The sequence below is a fragment of the Oncorhynchus mykiss genome, chromosome 19 (assembly GCF_013265735.2).
Source record: "Oncorhynchus mykiss isolate Arlee chromosome 19, USDA_OmykA_1.1, whole genome shotgun sequence".
Lineage (NCBI taxonomy): Eukaryota > Metazoa > Chordata > Actinopteri > Salmoniformes > Salmonidae > Oncorhynchus > Oncorhynchus mykiss.
The window spans coordinates 40,897,481-40,916,645 of NC_048583.1; the positions used below are offsets into that span (position 1 = coordinate 40,897,481).

The 19,165-nt window shown below is 42.5% G+C and overlaps 1 protein-coding gene across 3 annotated transcripts in view; it reads right to left on the bottom strand.

The window, feature by feature from the left end:
- LOC110498351 (lateral signaling target protein 2 homolog) overlaps positions 1-19,165 on the bottom strand; it is a 61,484-nt gene that overhangs the window by 38,809 nt on the left and 3,510 nt on the right. The gene's annotated exons all lie outside the window — the stretch shown is intronic.

A 19,165-nucleotide genomic window follows, 5' to 3' on the forward strand; every position in this document is an offset into this window, starting at 1 on the left:
CCGCGACCTGTGGGCTCTCGTCGCCAGACCCACTGGCTCCAGGTCATCCTGGAGTTTATTTATGGGATGGTCTGCCTACCCATGTGAGAGACGCAGACTTGTTCTCAACCTTTAAGTCTTTACTGAAGACTCATCTCTTCAGTGGGTCATATGATTGAGTGTAGTCTGGCCCAGGAGTGTGAAGGTGAACGGAAAAGCTTTGGAGCAACGAACCGCCCTTGCTGTCTCTGCCTGGCCGGTTCCCCTCTTTCCACTGGGATTCTCTACCTCTAACCCTATTACAGGGGCTGAGTCACTGGCTTACTGGTGCTCTTTCATGCTGTCCATAGGAGGGGTGCGTCACTTGAGTGGGTTAAGTCACTGACGTGATCTTCCTGTCTGGGTTGGCACCCCTCTTGGGTTGTGCCGTGGCGGAGATTTTTGTGGGCTATACTCGGCCTTGTCTCAGGATGGTAAGTTGGTGGTTGAAGGTATCCCTCTAGTGGTGTGGGGGCTGTGCTTTGGCAAAGTGGGTGGGGTTATATCCTTCCTGTTTGGCCCTGTCTGGGGGTATCATCGGATGGGGCCACAGTGTCTCCTGACCCCTCCTGTCTCAGCCTCCAGTATTTATGCTGCAGTAGTTTGTCGGGGGCTAAGGTCAGTTTGTTATATCTGGAGTACTTCTCCCGTCATATCCGGTGTCCTGTGTGAATTTGTGTGAAGTATGCTCTCTCTAATTCTCTCTTTCTCTCGGAGGACCTGAGCCCTAGGACCATGTCTCAGGACTACCTGGCATGATGATTCCTTGCTGTCCCCAGTCTACCTGGCCATGCTGCTGCTCCAGTTTCAACTGTTCTGCCCGCGGCTATGGAATCCTGACCTGTTCCCCGGACGTGCTACCTGTCCCAGACCTGCTGTTTAACTCTCTAGACAACAGGAGTGGTAGAGATACTCTTAATGATCGGCTATGAAAAGCCAACTGACATTTACTCCTGAGGTGCTGACTTGCTGCACCCTCGACAACTACTGTGATTATTATTAATTGCCCATGCTGGTCATTTATGAACATTTGAACATCTTGGCCATGTTCTGTTATAATCTCCACCCGGCACAGCCAGAAGAGGGCTGGCCACCCCACATAGCCTGGTTCCTCTCTAGGTTTCTTCCTAGGTTTCGGCCTTTCTAGGGAGTTTTTCCTAGCCACCGTGCTTCTACACCTGCATTGCTTGCTGTTTGGGGGTTTAGGCTGGGTTTCTGTACAGCACTTTGAGATATCAGCTGATGTACGAAGGGATAGATAGATAGATAGATAGATATATATATACACACACATACACTTGATTTGATCTATAAGTCTTTGCTAGGTAAAGCTCCACCTTATCTCAGCTCACTGGTCACCATAACAACACCCACCAGTTGCACACGCTCCAGCAGGTATATCTCACTGGTCATCCCCAAAGCCAACACCTCCTTTGGCAGCCTTTCCTTCCAGTTCTCTGCTCCCAAATGACTTGGAACGAATTGCAAAATACGCTGAAGCTGAAGACTTATATTTCCCTCACTAACTTTAAACATCAGCTATCTGAGCAGCTAACTGATCGCTGCAGCTGTTCATAGCCCATCTGTAAATAGCCCATCCAATCTACCTACCTCATGCACAAATTGTTTTTATTTACTTTTCTGCTCTTTTGCACACCAGTATTTCTATTTGCACATCATCATAATCTGCTCATCTATCACTCCAGTGTTAATTTGCTAAATTGTAATTAATTCGCTACTATGGCCTATTCATTGCCTTAGCTCCTGCCATTTACACACACTGTATATAGACTGTTTTTCTATTTTGTTATTGACTGTACGCTTGTTTATTCCATGTGTAACTCTGTTGATGTTTGTGTCGCACTGCTTTGCTTTATCTTGGCCAGGTCGCAGTTGTAAATGAGAACTTGTTCTCAACTAGCCTACCTGGTTAAATAGAGGTGAAATAAAAACCTTATTTTTTTTAAATAAAGCCTGTCAACATTCTCTCACACACACACATATGTATGCATGTATGCACACACACACGAAGTCGGAAGTTTACATACACTTAGGCTGGAGTCATTAACACGTTTTTCAACCACTCCAGAAAATTTCCAACAGCTGTTTACAGACAGATTATTTTCACAATTCCAGTGGGTCAGAAGTTTACATACACTAAGTTGACTGTGCCTTTAAACAACTTGGAAAATTCCAGAAAATGTCATGGCTTTAGAAGCTTCTGATAGGCTAATTGACATCATTTGAGTCCATTAGAGGTGTACCTTTGGATGCATTTCAAGGCCAACCTTCAAACTCAGGCCGTCTTTGCTTGACACAATGGGAAAATCAGCTAAGAGCTCAGAAAAAAAATTGTAGACCTCCACAAGTCTGGTTCATCCTTGGGAGCAATTTCCAAAACGGCTGAAGGTACCACGTTCACATGTACAAACAATAGTACGGAAGTATAAACACCATGGGAACACGCAGCAGTCATACCGCTCAGGAAGGAGACGCGTTCTGTCTCCTAGAGATGAACGTACTTTGGTGCGAAAAGTGCAAATCAATCCCAGAACAACAGCAAAGGACCTTGTGAAGATGCTGGAGGAAACGGTCACAAAATAATCTACAGTGGGGCAAAAAAGTATTTAATCAGCCACCAATTGTGCAAATTTGCAAATAAATTCATAAAAAATCCTACAATGTGATTTTCTGGATTTTTTTCTCATTTTGTCTGTCATAGTTGAAGTGTACCTATAATGAAAATTACAGGCCTCTCATCTTTTTAAGTGGGAGAACTTGCACAATTGGTGGCTGACTAAATACTTTTTTGCCCCACTGTATATCCACAGTAAAACGAGTCCTATATTGACATAACCTGAAAGGCCGCTCAGCAAGGAAGAAGCCACTCCTGCAAAACCGCCATTAAAAACGACAGACTACGGTTTGCAACTGCACATTGGGACAAAGATCGTACTTTTTGGAGGAATGTCCTCTGGTCTGATCAAACAAAAATAGAACTGTTTGGCCATAATGACCATCGTTATTTTTGGAGGAAAACGGGGGACGCTTGTAAGCCGAAGAACACCATCCCAACCGTGAAGCACAGGGGTAGCAACGTCATGTTGTTGGGGTGCTTTCCTGCAGGAGGGACTGGTGCACTTCTCAAAATAGATGGCCTTATGAGGGAGGAAAATTACGTGGATATATTGAAGCAACATCTCAGGACATCAGTCAGGAAGTTAACCTTTCTAGCGCAGGCGTTCCGCTAGCGGAACCCCTCAACAACATTCCGCTGAAAAGGCAGCCCGCGAAATTCCAAAATATTTTTTTTAGAAACATGTAACTTTCACACATTAACAAGTCCAATACAGCAAATGAAAGATAAACATCTTGTTAATCTACCCATCGTGTCCGATTTCAAAAATGCTTTACAGCGAAAGCACAACATATGTTAGGTCATGGCCAAGTAAAAAAATAAAAATTTTCCAGCCAAAGATAGGAGTCACAAAAAGCAGATATATAGATAAAATGAATCACTAACCTTTGATGATCTTCATCAGATGACACTCATAAGACATGTTACACAATACATGTATGTTTTGTTCGATAATGTGCATATTTATATAAAAAATCTCAGTTTACATTGGCGCCTTACGTGCAGTAATGTTTTGATTCCAAAACATCCAGTGATTTTGCAGAAATACTCATAATAAACATTGATAAAAGATACAACTGTTATTCACAGAATTAAAGATAGACTTCTCCTTAATGCAACCGCTGTGTCAGATTTCAAAAAACTTTACGGACAAAGCATAATCTGAGAACGGCGCTCAGAGTCCAATCCAGCCAGAGAAATATCCACCATTTTGGAGTCAACAGAAGTTAGAAATAGAGGTCGACCGATTAATCGGAATGGCCGATTAATTAGGGACGATTTCAAGTTTATATAACAATCGGAAATCTGTATTTTTGGCCGACGATTTTGCCAATTTAGAAATATATATATTTCTTTATACCTTTATTTAACTAGACAAGTCAGTTAACAACCCATTCTTATTTTCAATGACGGCCTAGGAACGGTGGGTTAACTGCCTTGTTCAGGGGTAGAACGACAGATTTTCACCTTGTCAGCTCGGGGGATCCAATCTTGCAACCTTACAATTAACTAGTCCAACGTTCTAACCACCTGATTACATTGCACTCCACGCGGAGACTGCCTGTTACGCGAATGCAGTAGAAGCCAAGGTAAATTGCTAGCTAGCATTAAACTTATTATAACTAGTGATTATGATTGATTGTTTTTTAAAACTACACATGGTTGATGATATTACTAGTTTATCTAGCGTGTCCTGCATTGCATAAAATTGATGCGGTGCGTATTTGCGAAAAAGGACTGTCGTTGCTCCAATGTGTACCTAACCATAAACACCAATGCCTGCAATATTAACCAGGTGAAATTGTGTCAGTTCTCTAGCGTTCTTTGCACGAAGAGTTAGGGTATATGCAACAGTTTGTGCCGCCTGGCTTGTTGAACTAATTTGCCAGAATTGTACGGAATTATGAATTGTACATAACATTGAAGGTTGTGCAATGTAACAAGAATTACTTAGGGATACCGAATGGTTCCGCATTTCACTGAAATAAACGTTTTGTTTTCTAAATAATAGTTTCCGGATTCGACCATATTAATGACCAAAGGCTCGTATTTGTGTGTGTTATGTTATAATTAAGTCTATGATTTGATAGAGCAGTCTGACTGAGTAATGGTAGGCAGCAGCAGGCTCGTAATCATTCATTCAAACAGCACTTTGGTGCGTTTTGCCAGCAGCTCTTTGCAAGCACAGCGCTGTTTATGACTTCAAGCGTATTAGCCTAATGGCTGGTGTAACCGATGTGAAATGGCTAGCTAGGTAGCGGGGTGCCCGCTAATAGCGTTTCAAACATCACTTGCTCTGAGACGGAGTAGTTATTCCCCTTGCTCTGCAAGGGCCGCGGCTTTTGTGAAGCGATGGGTAACACTGCTTCGAGTGTGGCTGTTGTCGATGTGTTCCTGGTTCGAGCGAGGAGAGCGACGGAAGCTATACTGCTACTGGCAATACTAAAGTGCCTAAAATAACATCCAATAGTCAAATGTGTGAAATACAAATGGTAGAGAGATAAATAGTCCTATAATTCCTTTAATAACCTCAACGTAAAACTTGTTACCTGGGAATGTTGAAGATGTTAAAAGGAACCACCAGCTTTCATATGTTCTCATGTTCTGAGCAAGGAAAGTATATGTTTTTACATGGCACATATTGCACTTTTACTTCTCCAACACTTTGTTTTTGCATTATTTAAACCAAATTGAACGTTTCATTATTTATTTGAGGCTATAAATTGATTTTATTGATGTATTATATTAAGTTAAAATAAGTGTTCATTCAGTATTGTTGTAAGTCATTATTACAAGTTAAAATAAACATTTTATTTTTAATAAATCGTCCGATTAAATCGGCATTGGCTTTTTTTTTGGTCCTCCAATAATCGGTATCGGCCTTTGAAAAAAATCATAATCGGCCGACCTCTAGAAATAACACCATAAATATTCACTTACCTTTGATGATCTTCATCAGAAGGCACTCCCAGGAATTCCAGTTCGACAATAAATGACTGATTTGTTCCATAAAGTTTATTATTTATGTCCAAATAGCCACTTGTTGTTAGCGTGTTCAGCCCACTAATTCATCTTCATGAGGCGCAAGCACTTCGTCCAGAAAAACTCGAAAAGTTCCGTTACAGGTCGTAGAAACAAGTCAAGTGATGTATGGAATCAATCGTTAGGATGTTTATAACATAAAACATCAATAATGTTCCAACCGGAGAATTCCTATGTCTGAAGAAAAGCACTGGAACGAGAGGTCACTCTGTCGGGAGCGCGCGTCACGAGCCCGAGACACTCTGCCAGACCACTGACAAACAGGTCTCATGAGCCCCTCCTTTATAGTAGAATCCTCATTCAAGTTTCTAAAGACAGTTGACATCTAGTGGAAGCTGTAGGAAGTGCAACTTTATCCATATCCCACTGTGTAGTCGGTTGGACAAGCTTTGAAAAACTACAAACCTCAGATGTCCCACTTCCTGGTTGGATTTTTCTCAGGTTTTTGCCTGCCATATGAGTTCTGTTATACTCACAGACATCATTCAAACAGTTTTAGAAACTTCAGTGTTTTCTATCCAATATTAATATGCATATATTAGCATCTGGGACAGAGTAGGAGGCAGTTCACTCAGGGCACGCAATTCATCCAAAAGTGAAAATGCTGCCCCATATCCCAAAAAGGTTAAAGCTTGGTCGCATATGGATCTTCCAAATGGACAATGACTCCAAGCATACTTCCAAAGTTGTTGCAAAATGGCTTAAGGACAACAAAGTCAAGGTATTGGAGTGGCCATCACAAAGCAATGACATCAATCCTATAGAAAATGTGTGGGCAGAATTGAAAAAGCGTGTGCGAACAAGGAGGCCTACAAACCTGACTCAGTTACACCAGCTCTGACAGGAGGAATGGGACCAAATTCACCCATCTTTTTGTGGGAAGACTGTGGAAGGCTACCCGAAACATTTGACCGAAGTTAAAACTTTTTAAAGGCAATGCTACCAAATATTAATTGAGCGTATGTAAAATTCTGACCTACTGGGAATGTGATGAAAGAAATTAAAGCTGAAATAAATTACTCAACTATTATTCTGACATTTCACATTCTTAAAATATAGTGGTGATCCTAACTGACCTAAAACAGGGAATATTTACGAGGATTAAATGTAGGGTATTGTGAAAAACGGAGTTTAAATGCATTTGTCTAAGGTGTATGTAAACTTCCGACTTCAACTGTATACACACACACACACACACACACACACAGTACCAGTCAAAAGTTTGGACACACCTACTCATTCAAGGGTTTTTCTTTATTTTTACGATTTTCGACATTGAAGAATAATACAGAAGACATCAAAAATATGAAATAACACATATGGAATCATGTAGTAAACAAGAGGCTGTAATCGAGGCTGTAATCACTGACTAAGGTGCGTCAACAAAGTACTAAGTAAAGGGTCTGAATACTTATGTAAATGTGACATACATCTTGCTTTGTTATTATGAGTTAGTGTGTGTAGATTGAGGGGGAAAAAAACAATTAAATCCATTTTAGAATAAGGCTGTAACAACAAAAAGTGGAAAAAGTCAAGGGGTCTGAATACTTTCCGAATGCACTGTATATATATGAAAGCCCCTGTTGTTCCGGGTGACTGATCTCCCTCTCCGTTGCCAATGTAAGTCAAACTTTTAAAACAGGTTAACACTCGCAAGGTTGCCGGGCCAGACGGAATACAACGGCGCATTCTCAAAGCATGCACAGACCAGCTGGTAAGTTTCTTCACAGAAATGTTCCATCTCTACTTGTCCCAGTCCGTAGTCCCAACATGTTTCAAATTGACCATTGTCCCCAAGAACTTCAAGATAACTATTGCCTTGTAGCACTCACATCTGGAATTATGAAGTGCTTTGAAAGACTGGTCATGACACGTCAACAATATCATCCCAGACACACTGGAGCCACTCCAATTCCTATAGCCACCCAACAGACGACGAAATCGGAATTGCATTTCACACTGCCCTCTCCTACCTGAACAAGAGGGGAAATAACTATTGTAGAATGCTGTTCAGTGTTCAACACCATAGTCCCCTCCAAGCCCGAGACCCTGAACACTTCCCTCTAACTGGATCCTGAACTTCCTGACAGGACGCCCCAGGTGGTGAAGGTAGGCAACAACACTTTTGCCACACTGACCCTTAACACGGGTGCCCATCTAGGGTGTGTGCACATTCCCCTCCTGTTCACTCTGTTCACCCATGACTGCGTGGGCACGCCCGACTCCACTCCAACACCAAGTTTGCTGACGACATGACGGTGGTAGGCCTGATCACCAATAGCGATGAGACAGCCTACAAGGAGGTCAGAGACTTAGCAGTGTGGTGCCATGGCAACCTCTCCAACATCAAAGTAAGGAGTTGATCATGGACTACAGGAGATAGAGGTGAGAGCACGGCCCCCTCCACATCGACGGGGCTGCAGTGGAGTGGGTCAAGAGCTTTAAAAGTTCATTGACGGCCACATCACTAAGGACTTAACATGGTCCACAAACACCAGCACAGTCGCGAAGAGGGCCCAAAATGGCCTCTTCCCCCTCAGGAGCCTGAAAAGATTTAGCAAAGGCACTCAGATTCTCAAAAAGATATATAGCTGCACCATCGAAAGCATCTTGACTGGCTGCATCACCGCTTGTTATGGTAAATGCTCCACCCTAGACCGCAAAACACTACAGAGGGTGGTGCGGACAGCCCAGTACATCACTGGGGCCAAGTTCCCGGCCATCCAGGACTTCTATATCAGGTGGTGTCAAAGGCACGAAAAATTGCCAAAGACTCCAGCCACCCATTTCATACATAAAGACATAACACATGTCACTTTGCAGCTCAGCCAAAGCTATAGTCCAGATGGTGAATAAATAGGGTCATACAAGTCATTAATGAGAGCAACCCTTTCTTTCCACAGGAAAACGTTGTTAGACAAATAGCCCAAGATAACAGATTAATTAATGATTAGTCGGTCATGGTGACAAATTTGCAACAACTAAATGCTGTACTGTTGCACAAGGGGCAGAGGCAAAAATAAGATGTCAAAAGAGAAAAGGTCAGTGGTAAAATAATGACAAATTGTAGCTCTGATTCAGTAAAAAATGTTGTCGATAACAATAGATGGTGGGATTGAAGGGAGCAGAACCAGTCAGAACACTAATCTCCCAACAACCTACAATCTGGCATATATGCATTGTCTGTAACTAATCAATTGAATTTAAACTAAGTTGCTTGCCTTGTTGTGACTTAAAAAAATAAATTTGTCTCGAGAGGGTGTGAGGTTTTAGGATTCAACTGTAAAAACTGCAACTCATGTCCCCTTCCATCCTGTGTCAAGACACTGCTGTGTAACTGCCCATGCTGTCAGATGTCCTTGATCCTCTCGTTCAGAGGACTCAAACCTGTTCATTCTCTGTTCAAAACCCTGTCATTACAGATGATTAAGCACTCATAACCTAACCATGGATGGATTAGTGCTACATATTCATGGCCATTCTCTTCAACCGCACAAAATATTAGGCTACACAGCAAAACAGTATGTTTTTAAAGGACCAACCCCCCCCCTTTTTTTATTTTTTCCCCCGCCTAAAATGACATACCCAAATCTAACTGCCTGTAGCTCAGGCCCTGAAGCAAGGCTATGCAGTTTCTTTGTACCATTTGAAAGTTTGTGGAAATGTGAAAGGAATGTAGGAGAATAACACAATAGAGCCGGTAAAAGATAATACATCTTTGAAATGCAAGAGTAAGGCCATAATGTATTATTCCAGCACAGGTGCAACTTGGATTTTGGACAATAGATGGCAGCAGTTTAGACTGATCCAATGAACCATTGCATTCCTGTTAAAAATGTTGTATCAAGACTGCCCAAATGAGACTAATTTGATAATTAATAACTTTCTTCAAAACTGTGCATTCTCCTCAAACAATAGCATGGTATTCTTTCACTGTAATAGCTACTGTAAATTGGACAGTGCAGTTAGATTAACAAAAATGTAAGCTTTCTGACAATTTCAGAAATGTCTGTCCTGGGAAATGTTCTTGTTACTTACAGCCTCACGCTTATCGCATTAGCCTATGTTAGCTCAACCGTCCCGCAAGGGACCCACCTATCCTGAAGAAGGATAGTGTAATTGAACATGGTGTGCTGTTGTCATTCGTGGTGCGTTGTCTTGCCAGCCTGTATAATCATATTAAACGCTCCCGCTGTGTCAAGCAGCAGTCTCCTTCAGCCATGTCCCTGTGGTGGTGCCGAATCTGGATTTCTATTTAAACAGTGGGGGTGGCTAATGCTTCTCCATAATCAATAACTGTACATACATAGACTCCACTTCAGGGAGTTTACGACAAGCCTTTCACTGCCCTCCATTCTCCAGGCTCATTCTCCTGCCAAGCATAGAATACCACTCACACACACGTTGGAGGAAAATCTGGCTCGCACTGTCTGCAACAGCACATTCTGTATCATCCAGTTACTGGCAAATGAGCAGCTGTATACAGCGCATCACCCCTACTCAGGCCCGTTGGTCAGCGTTATAAAGTTCAAAAACCTCTGCTACCCTGAGTAAACAACTTTTAGGTCTATGGTCAATTATGTCAGTTATGGCCTAACTATGAAGACTATTATCGTCATGATCATCTCCGTAAGGTCTTCTGGAGGTTTCCGTTATGCCAAGTCATTATTTTCTGTTCGGTCTCCATTGTACTGTGAAATTCTTTCAACCTTGTTACTCTAATCCTCTGGAACTGCAGTTTACATATGACAACAGAGTAGTAGACCTTCAGTGTAACCCCAGGATGAACTTGTAAATAAAATATTGCTCTCACATTAACGGTTTCAATACAACAGGAGTACAGTGGCGTCCCTCTCCACAACTCTACAGTGCGGCCAATTTAACCCCTTATCCTATCATTTCTCTTGGTAAATCTATAGGCCTGAATCCTTGAAGTGTTTGTGCGCATTAGTATTTATTAAGGATCGCCTTTAGCACATCTATTGTCAACTAGTTAAACATCTAATTGCTACTGTGTTGCATGTGTAAAACAAACCTGCCAATGGCATAGCAGTTAGCCACGTTCACACAGGCTGACAAACAGGCCATCCCTCTTCTTTGCCGGGGCAAAGCGCTCAACCCAGAGCAAGTTCATTGACTCAGCAGATTTGAAAATAGTCTTTGTATCTGGATTGAGGCTGTCATCATGTGACTGTGGATGTCTGAATGGACACTGACGTAATCTGATGTTTGATCTGAAAGATGGAGCTGTGTAGAACACGTCCCTGGCACATGGGTTGGCAGGACAGGACGGGGCAGCTGTAGCACAGAGGGGGGGGGGGGGGCTAAGAAGATTTGGGCTGCTGCAAACAGGTCCCCCCCACACACTCACTCATACTTCCTTAGGACCCGTGACCAATTATACAATCCCGTGCTGGCTAACTGCTGTGGTGGTTACAGATGGAGGGGAGATTTAAAATTCCCAAAACAATAACACAAAAGCACAAATGAGGCTGAAGGGGTGATAGGGAGGCGTAATAGGGAGGGGTGATAGGGAGGGGTGTGAAGGTGAAAGGTTGTTTCTTCTAAGACGCATCATGGCATTGTGTTGGTCTTCATTCTGTAACATTATTATTTTTTATAATAGTGTCCTTTAAAATGAAACACTGTAGGGACCAATTCCATGGGTGCTCCTTGCAGGATAAAATACAAGATAACGAACCTAGTTATCATCACAATTCGTCTAGTGAAATGACTGACAGAACTGAAATAAAATAAAATGTACTACTCTAATAAACTAAACTGTGCATTTCTAACCCTCTCTACTCTTGTGGAACATGACTCACAGTCAGCCTTGGCTCAGTCTGTCTACGCAGAAACAGACCATTGTCATGGATGGACAAAGACCAAGGCAGACATTACTGCAGAGTTTGACCATGGAGATTAAAGACAATGACAGGCGTGGATGAACGCTTGGTGACTGCAGGGACCGCACACACAACTTGCAGGTTTTCTTCAACATACACTGTCCAGTTCCCATGGAGCAGACTTTGGTCCTCTCTTCTATGGTGTCCACCCTCTGCGTAGAAGATATTTATACACAAAGCCCACATGCCATGCTCCACTGTGGGCAAATTTACAGTGGAAAAAAACACGCTCAGTTGACATCAATCCAATTGTGAAGGTGTTGAGGGTTCTGAGCTTGTCTTTACAATTACGTGATATCAACTTGCAAAACATTACCAAAAGCCAACAAATAGTTAAATGTATATTTTTGCTGCAAATTTACATCACAATAGAGTGGTGCACAGTATCTTTCAATAGTAAGGCTAATGGTTGTACAGTATTGGCTGTTCAATCTGCCCGTTCAGAGACTTTGTTCTCAAAAACGCCCATGGTGTGACACTGAATATAGTAGGGAGAAACAAAAGGAAGAAATACCAGTGTGTGAAAGCTGGGAAAGAGACGCATCCTTTTATTTGATCTCCTGCCAACTGTAACCAAGGCCAAGAAATAACTAGGCCTAATCCCAAAGAACTAGGCCTAATCCCCAAAATATAGGCCTAATTCCAAAAATATAGGCCTACTCTTATCCCTCCCTGGCTCACCCACCTTCCCTTTCTTTCCTGCTGTAGAGATGGCAGCCAGAGGGGTGTTGTGCATTTTATAGTCTGCTGCTGCAGACAGCCTCATACAACTCACAAAAAAAAGCAAAAGGGCACGTTGAGTGCACCGTACTGCTTCTATAAAGTGAAATCAAAGAACTTGTCCCAATCGAAAGGAGTGTCCACATATTGTTATCAATGTCGTAATGTGAAAATAAATCCATGAAACTCCTCTGTCATTAAAACACCATTACGAGAGGAGTCTCTCTGGTGGCATTCAATCCCCATCGCTCCACAACTTCTTGCATTTAAATCATCTTCACCCCACACCCAGGACACAGTGGCCAGCATACCAATCATGCAATGAATTTCAAAAGGCCTTCAAATTGGTTGGCCTGTCTAGATGAGCACCAGGGGTCAGGTCAGTTTTCTAAATCCAGCAGCTGACACAAAATCAATTATGTTTTGTCTGTTGGGTAAGCAGAATGGAGACATCCATAAAGGGCTGGAGAAACCAGGCTAAATATTCAGACGTGTTGGTTGCTGCCTTGCACTTTGCTGCTCCCTTTCTCCCTCTTGGTGACAACTGTTCAGAACCACTCTGGGCCAGACAAGGTTCCCTGGCAACTAAGGGATGCTGAATAACAAAAAGGAGATGACTTTGGTTAGGGTCTTAAGAATGTAGGCAAAACTATATAATTAAAACAGTATGGAAAATGGATGACTGGAAGGATGAGGACTAGAGGCGGTTGGATTGAATGATCGACGTCTGGACTTTATGTTGCAATCTATGACATTTCTGTCTCACAAACAGTATCTGTATTATCCTGTAACTGTATAAATGGATGGGGGAGGGATGTGGTTGTTTAGAATTGCAAGTACTAATATGCTTGGCTAGTGTGTAGAGTGGCAGGCGTGGATTTTAGAGCGTCCCATCTCTGTTCCCATCTGCTCAGGCTATACAGGCAGATGGATACGAGTAGAGCGCGACTGGCCGGCACGTCGCTGGTTGTGGGCCTGTCACACTGACAGATGAGGTGGAGTGTGGCTGAAGGTCAATCACTGAATGCCTGATAGAATAACCCTGGGGAAGGAGAGGCGGAAGGGAGGAAATATGCAGGTTTAGCCTCCTGACATCTCTCCTCTCTCTGTGAGTCTCTCTCTGATGAATGAGAGGTAGTAATAGAGGCCATTTTGGCTCAGTGAACACCTTAGCCAGGTCTTCGTCTCTGTCTGCTGCCAGTCAAGCATGTCTCCATGTACAATGGCCCCAATCTTCTACCTTCCCTTTATTATAACTTCTCATATTGAATTTTTGGTCGAGGGAAAAAAAGCTGTCTATTTTAAGTATATTAGGTTCATGATTCAAAGCGTTTCCCCCAATACTCAATAATGGTAGAGGACGTGCACTTGTACAGCAAGCAAACATTTGCCAAGTACTATAATACAGAACAGGCCCGGTCTTTAACTGACTTTTAGAGAGGGTTTAGACCAAAACAGCAAGACAAGTTTACAGAGCAAGAAGGAATGTCAGCCATCTCATCTTACAATATTGTGAATGTGGGTCAATCTAATCCTACCTTTGCCCTATAGCCATAGCCCTTCCTCCAACAGTCCAAGGGTACCGTGCTCTGGAAGGGATGTCAGTGGGTCTTATTTTCAGGTAGTTTGAAGTGCACTTTGATACCAGAGTTCTTCAGAGCACTGAATGGAGATTATATAGCTGGAAAGAGAGAAACAAATCCCTTCCCTATGTGACTAATCTAAGGTAGTACAGCTCTGAAAATATCAATAGCCTTACTCCATTCTAGAGGAACATGCTTCAATATGACTAATCTAAGGTAGTACAGCTCTGAAAATATCAATAGCCTTACTCCATTCTAGGGGAACATGCTTCAATATGACTAATCTAAGGTAGTACAGCTCTGAAAATATCAATAGCCTTACTCCATTCTAGGGGAACATGCTTCAATATGACTAATCTAAGGTAGTACAGCTCTGAAAATATCAATAGCCTTACTCCATTCTAGAGGAACATGCTGATTCAACACCTTTCTATCTCCAGGAGTACATAGTTCAATAATAAAACGACTTACTGTTGATGTGAAAATGACAAGGCTGTGCAGTGTTCAACAATAAAGTATGTCAGAGTGGAATGCTACAGACTTATTGGCCTATAAAATAAATAACACAACATTCTGTGTTTCCCTCAGCACACTTAGAAAATGCAATTATGTTTTGTCTGTTGGGTAAGCAGAATGGAGACATCCATAAAGGGCTGGAGAAACCAGGCTAAATATTCAGACGTGTTGGTTGCTGCCTTGCACTTCGCTGCTCCCTTTCTCCCTCTTGGTGACAACTGTTCAGAACCACTCTGGACCAGACATGGTGCTAATTACTTTGGTAATTACTTTCTTCAGCTTTTTCTGTATTTTATAGAAATATTTCCATTCTAGGTGATGCTGAATAAACGAAAAGGAGATGACTTTGGTTAGGGTCTTAAGAATTTAGGCTAAATATATAGAGTAGTATTAACAAGAGCAGAATGCTACAGACTTAGTGGCCGGTAAAATAAATAACATTCTGTTGCCTTCAGTACACTTGGCAAAAGTACTGAGAATTAATTATCTTAGTCAATGACTGTTCGTTTTTAACCTCCTGTTATTCTGGTTGCAAAAATACTTTCCCCAATATCTTGATGAAATCACTGAATTGAAGGACAATCTTATCAAGAGGGTGTTGAGCTAGCCAGTGTTTTCTGAGCTGCAGGAGCATAATAGGACATTGAGAAATGTCCCCATCAGCAACTTACATTTACTCTGTAGGAAAGAGGGGAACGAAACCTTGTAACATAATCAGTCCTTGCCACATGGTTATTTTCTTAACGCCCATTTCAATTTCTACACACAGTGAATGACAAGTTGTGCAATTTCTCATTAGAAGGTTCAGCTTTGTCATTATCCTGACGAACACCGTGGCAACCTTAACACCATTGTAGGGCGGTTGTTTTTAAAAAGGAAAAAGGCCGAGTCATGGTAATGGACAATACATTTGCTGGAAGAGCAAACAGAGATGTGGTATGTTAGTAAAAAGGCCTTAGCTGAAACACAGTGTGTGCGCAAATGCAAATATTTTCCAAGTTGTCTTCATGGCTGTCAAGTCCAACTAGGCCTAAAACACGAGCTACAAAAAAATGTCTAAAAAAGACATGTGAGACAGAGGTCATCCTGAACTGCATATTGTGGTTTTAGTCATGGTATGACAATGCCACATTCACCAGCCCTTCAAATTAAAATGGTACCCTGTGTCATTGCAAAACTGTCCCAACAACAAATCAGTTATTGATCCTGAGGACATTCAATGTGAATTCTGATGTTAGGCCGTCTGGCACAGTTGTCAGGCAATTTTTTTTTTAAAATCAAGTGGGATCTGAAGTTCTCTGTTAAACAAAGTGATACTGTACAATCTCAAAATGTTTTATTCACCCATGGTTCAGCACCGTCCACTTCTTTCCAGATCTCAGGGGCAGATCGAAATTTACTGTGGGGGGGGGGGGGGGGACAGGCCACCCCCAACGTTACAAATATTTTCACGGCCCTCCCCTTGTACTGTAAAACAAAATGAACAGCCTACGCCCTCATAGAATTAACTCAAAATAAATGTTTACGCCTACAAATAACAATAACTGTAGGGACCCTGTGTTAATAAACGTGGATATCGACTATGCCACTTCCGCATGTTTTTATTGCACGGTCGATGATACGCAGGGCTACAAACCAGAAGGTTGAGGGTTCGCCGACCACCACAGACGAGCTCACTCTCCCTGCAGGTTTCATTACACTACGATCAGAGCCTGCTGCAGCTGGGGGGGGAAATAAATCATATTTTTCAAAATTTTGATGCCATATTTATATACATTTGTGCCATGAAAAAGTATTTCCTTTTTCAAGGCACTGTATATGCAAATAATTTTCCACCAACAGGTTTCTGTGCCAATGCACCTCACAACCAATAAACAAAGCATACTGACTTTGGGCACTTCAATATGATGGTTTGCGTTTAACACCACAATAAATAGACTGCCAATCTAGACAAACAGAAAGTACATCCATCCCCATCTGTAGGCTTACCCAGTATCGAAGGCTTTAAAATGTTTATTGTTTTATAACAGATGTCTCTTTCCACTCATCAATTGGCCGCTGCACAGTCAGTAATGATTGGTTTTAATTTGTCAGTAAAAATAAATACATTTTGAAAAAATGTTGATTGCACAATAAAGTCGGGGTCGGGCCTCCCGAGTGGCGAGGTGGTCTAAGGCACTGCATTGCAGAGCTAGCTGTGCCACTAGAGATTCTGGGTTTGAGTCCAGGCTCTGTCGCAACCGGCCGCGACCGGGAGACCCATGGGGCGGCGCACAATTGGCCCAGTGTCATCCGGGTTAGGGGAAGGTTTGGCCGGCAGGGATGTCCTTGTCCCATCGCGCACTAGCAACTCCTGTGGCGGGCCAGGCGCAGTGCACGCTGACACAGTCACCAGGTGCACGGTGTTCCCTCCGACACATTGGTGTGGCTGGCTTCCCGGTTAAGAGGGCATTGTGTCAAAAAGCAGCGCGGCTTGGTTTGGTTTCGGAGGAAGCATGGTTCTCGAACTTCGCCATTCCCGAGTCCGTACGGGAGTTGCAGCAATGAGACAATTGGATACCACGAAATTGGGGAGAAAACGTGGTAAAAAAAAAAGTTACAAAATAAATACAAAAAAATTTAATAAATAAATAAAAAAATTAAATAAAAATCGGGGACTTATTTCCATTGTGGTCCCTATTTAATTTAGATTTTTTTTTAACATATCTATGTAATTGTATATATATTTAAGAGAAAAAAAATTAAACCTCCAGATCAGTACGAGGGGGGAGTTTAAGTACAATTCTTACAAGCTTTTTTGGCTGGTAGATATATCTTTAGATGTTTGGGGGTGCTGGTGAACCATGATGTGCAGGCATAATCAAAGTGACACTGGACTAGCGCACTTGCCAGAGTCTTTAGTGTGTCTATAGTGAGGTTTCCATCCAATTGGTGACAGATATATGCGAATTGTCCACCTAACGTTGCAGCTGTCAGAGATTTGACCACTAAATGTATCAGGGCATTGCATACATAGGCCTTTAGACTTAGGTGTCCACAGTATGACTTTAATATAAAATATTATACACACACACACACTACATGACGGTATGTATGAACACATCTGCTCGTCTAACATCTCATTCCAAAATCATGGGCATTAATATGGAGTCTCCCCTTTACTGCTATAACAGCTTCTACTCATCTGGGAAGGCTTTCCACTAGATGTTGGAACATTGCTGCGGGGACTTGCATCCATTCAGCAACTAAAACATTTGTGATGTTGGGAGATTAGGCCTGGCTCGCAGTCACCGTTCCAATTTAACCCAAAGGTGTTCAATGGGGTTGAGGTCAAGGCTTTGTGCAGGCCAGTCAAGTTCTTCCACACCGATCTTGACAAACTATTTCTGTATGGACCTCACTTTGTGCACAGGGGCATGCTGAAACTGGAAAGGGCCTTCCCCAAGCTATTGCCACAAAGTTGGAAGCACAAAATCGTCTAGAATGTCATTGTAAGTTGTAGCGTTAAGATTTCCCTTCACTGGAACAAAGGGGCCTATCCCGAACCATGAAAAACAGCCGCAGACCATTATTCCTTCTCCACCAAACTTTACAGTTCGCATTATGCATTGGGGCAGGTAGTGTTCTCCTTGCATCCGCCAAACCCAGATTAGTCCGTCAGACTGCCAGATGGTGAAACGTGATATATCACTCCAGAGAACGCATTTCCAATGCCGGCGAGCTTTACACCACTCCAGCCAACGATTGGGATTGCACATGGTGATCTTAAGCTTGTGTGCAGCTGCTCGGCCATGGAAACCCATCTCACGAACAGTTATTGTGCTGACATTGCCTCCAGATGCAGTTTGGAACTCGATAGTGAGTGTTGCCAAACATGGACAGATGATTCTTATGCGCTACACGCATCAGCACTCGACAGCCCCATTCTGTGAGCTTGTGTGGGTTACCACTTTGTGGCTGAGCCGTTGTTGCTCTTTGACGTTTCCACTTCACAATAACATCACTTACAGTTGACCGGGGCAGTTCTTGCAGGGCATAAATTTTACAAACTTGAAAGTCACTGAGCTCTTCAGTAGGTGTTTCTACTGCCAATGTTTGTCTATAGAGATTGCATGGCTGTGTGCTCAATTTTATACACCGGTCATAGCCGAAACCACTAATTTAAGGGGTGTCCACATACAAACAAAAGTACGTATGATGAACTAAAATATAAAACACAACATGTAAAGTGTTGGTACCATGTTTCATGAGCTGAAATAAAAAGATCCCAGACACTTTCCATACAGACACAAAGCTAATTTCTAACATTTCGTGCTCAATTTGTTTACATCCCTATTAGTAAGCATTTTTCATTTGTCAAGATAATCCATCCACCTGACAGGTGGCATATCAAGAAGTTGATTAAACAGCATGATAATTACACAGATGCACCATGTGCTGGGGACAATAAAAGGCCACTAAAATGTGCAGTTTTGTCACAACACAATGCCGCAGACGACTCAAGTTGAGGGAGACTGCAGGAATCTCCACCAGAGAATTGAATATTAATTTCTCTACCATAAGCAACTTCAACACCATTTTAGAGAATTTAACAGGATGTCTAACCGGCCTCACACCTGCAGCCCACGTGTAACCACACCAGCCCAGGACTCCACATCCTGCTTCTTCACCTGCGGGATCGTCAGACCAGCCACCAGGAAAGCTGATGAAACTGAGGAGAATTTCTGTCTGTAATTAAGCCC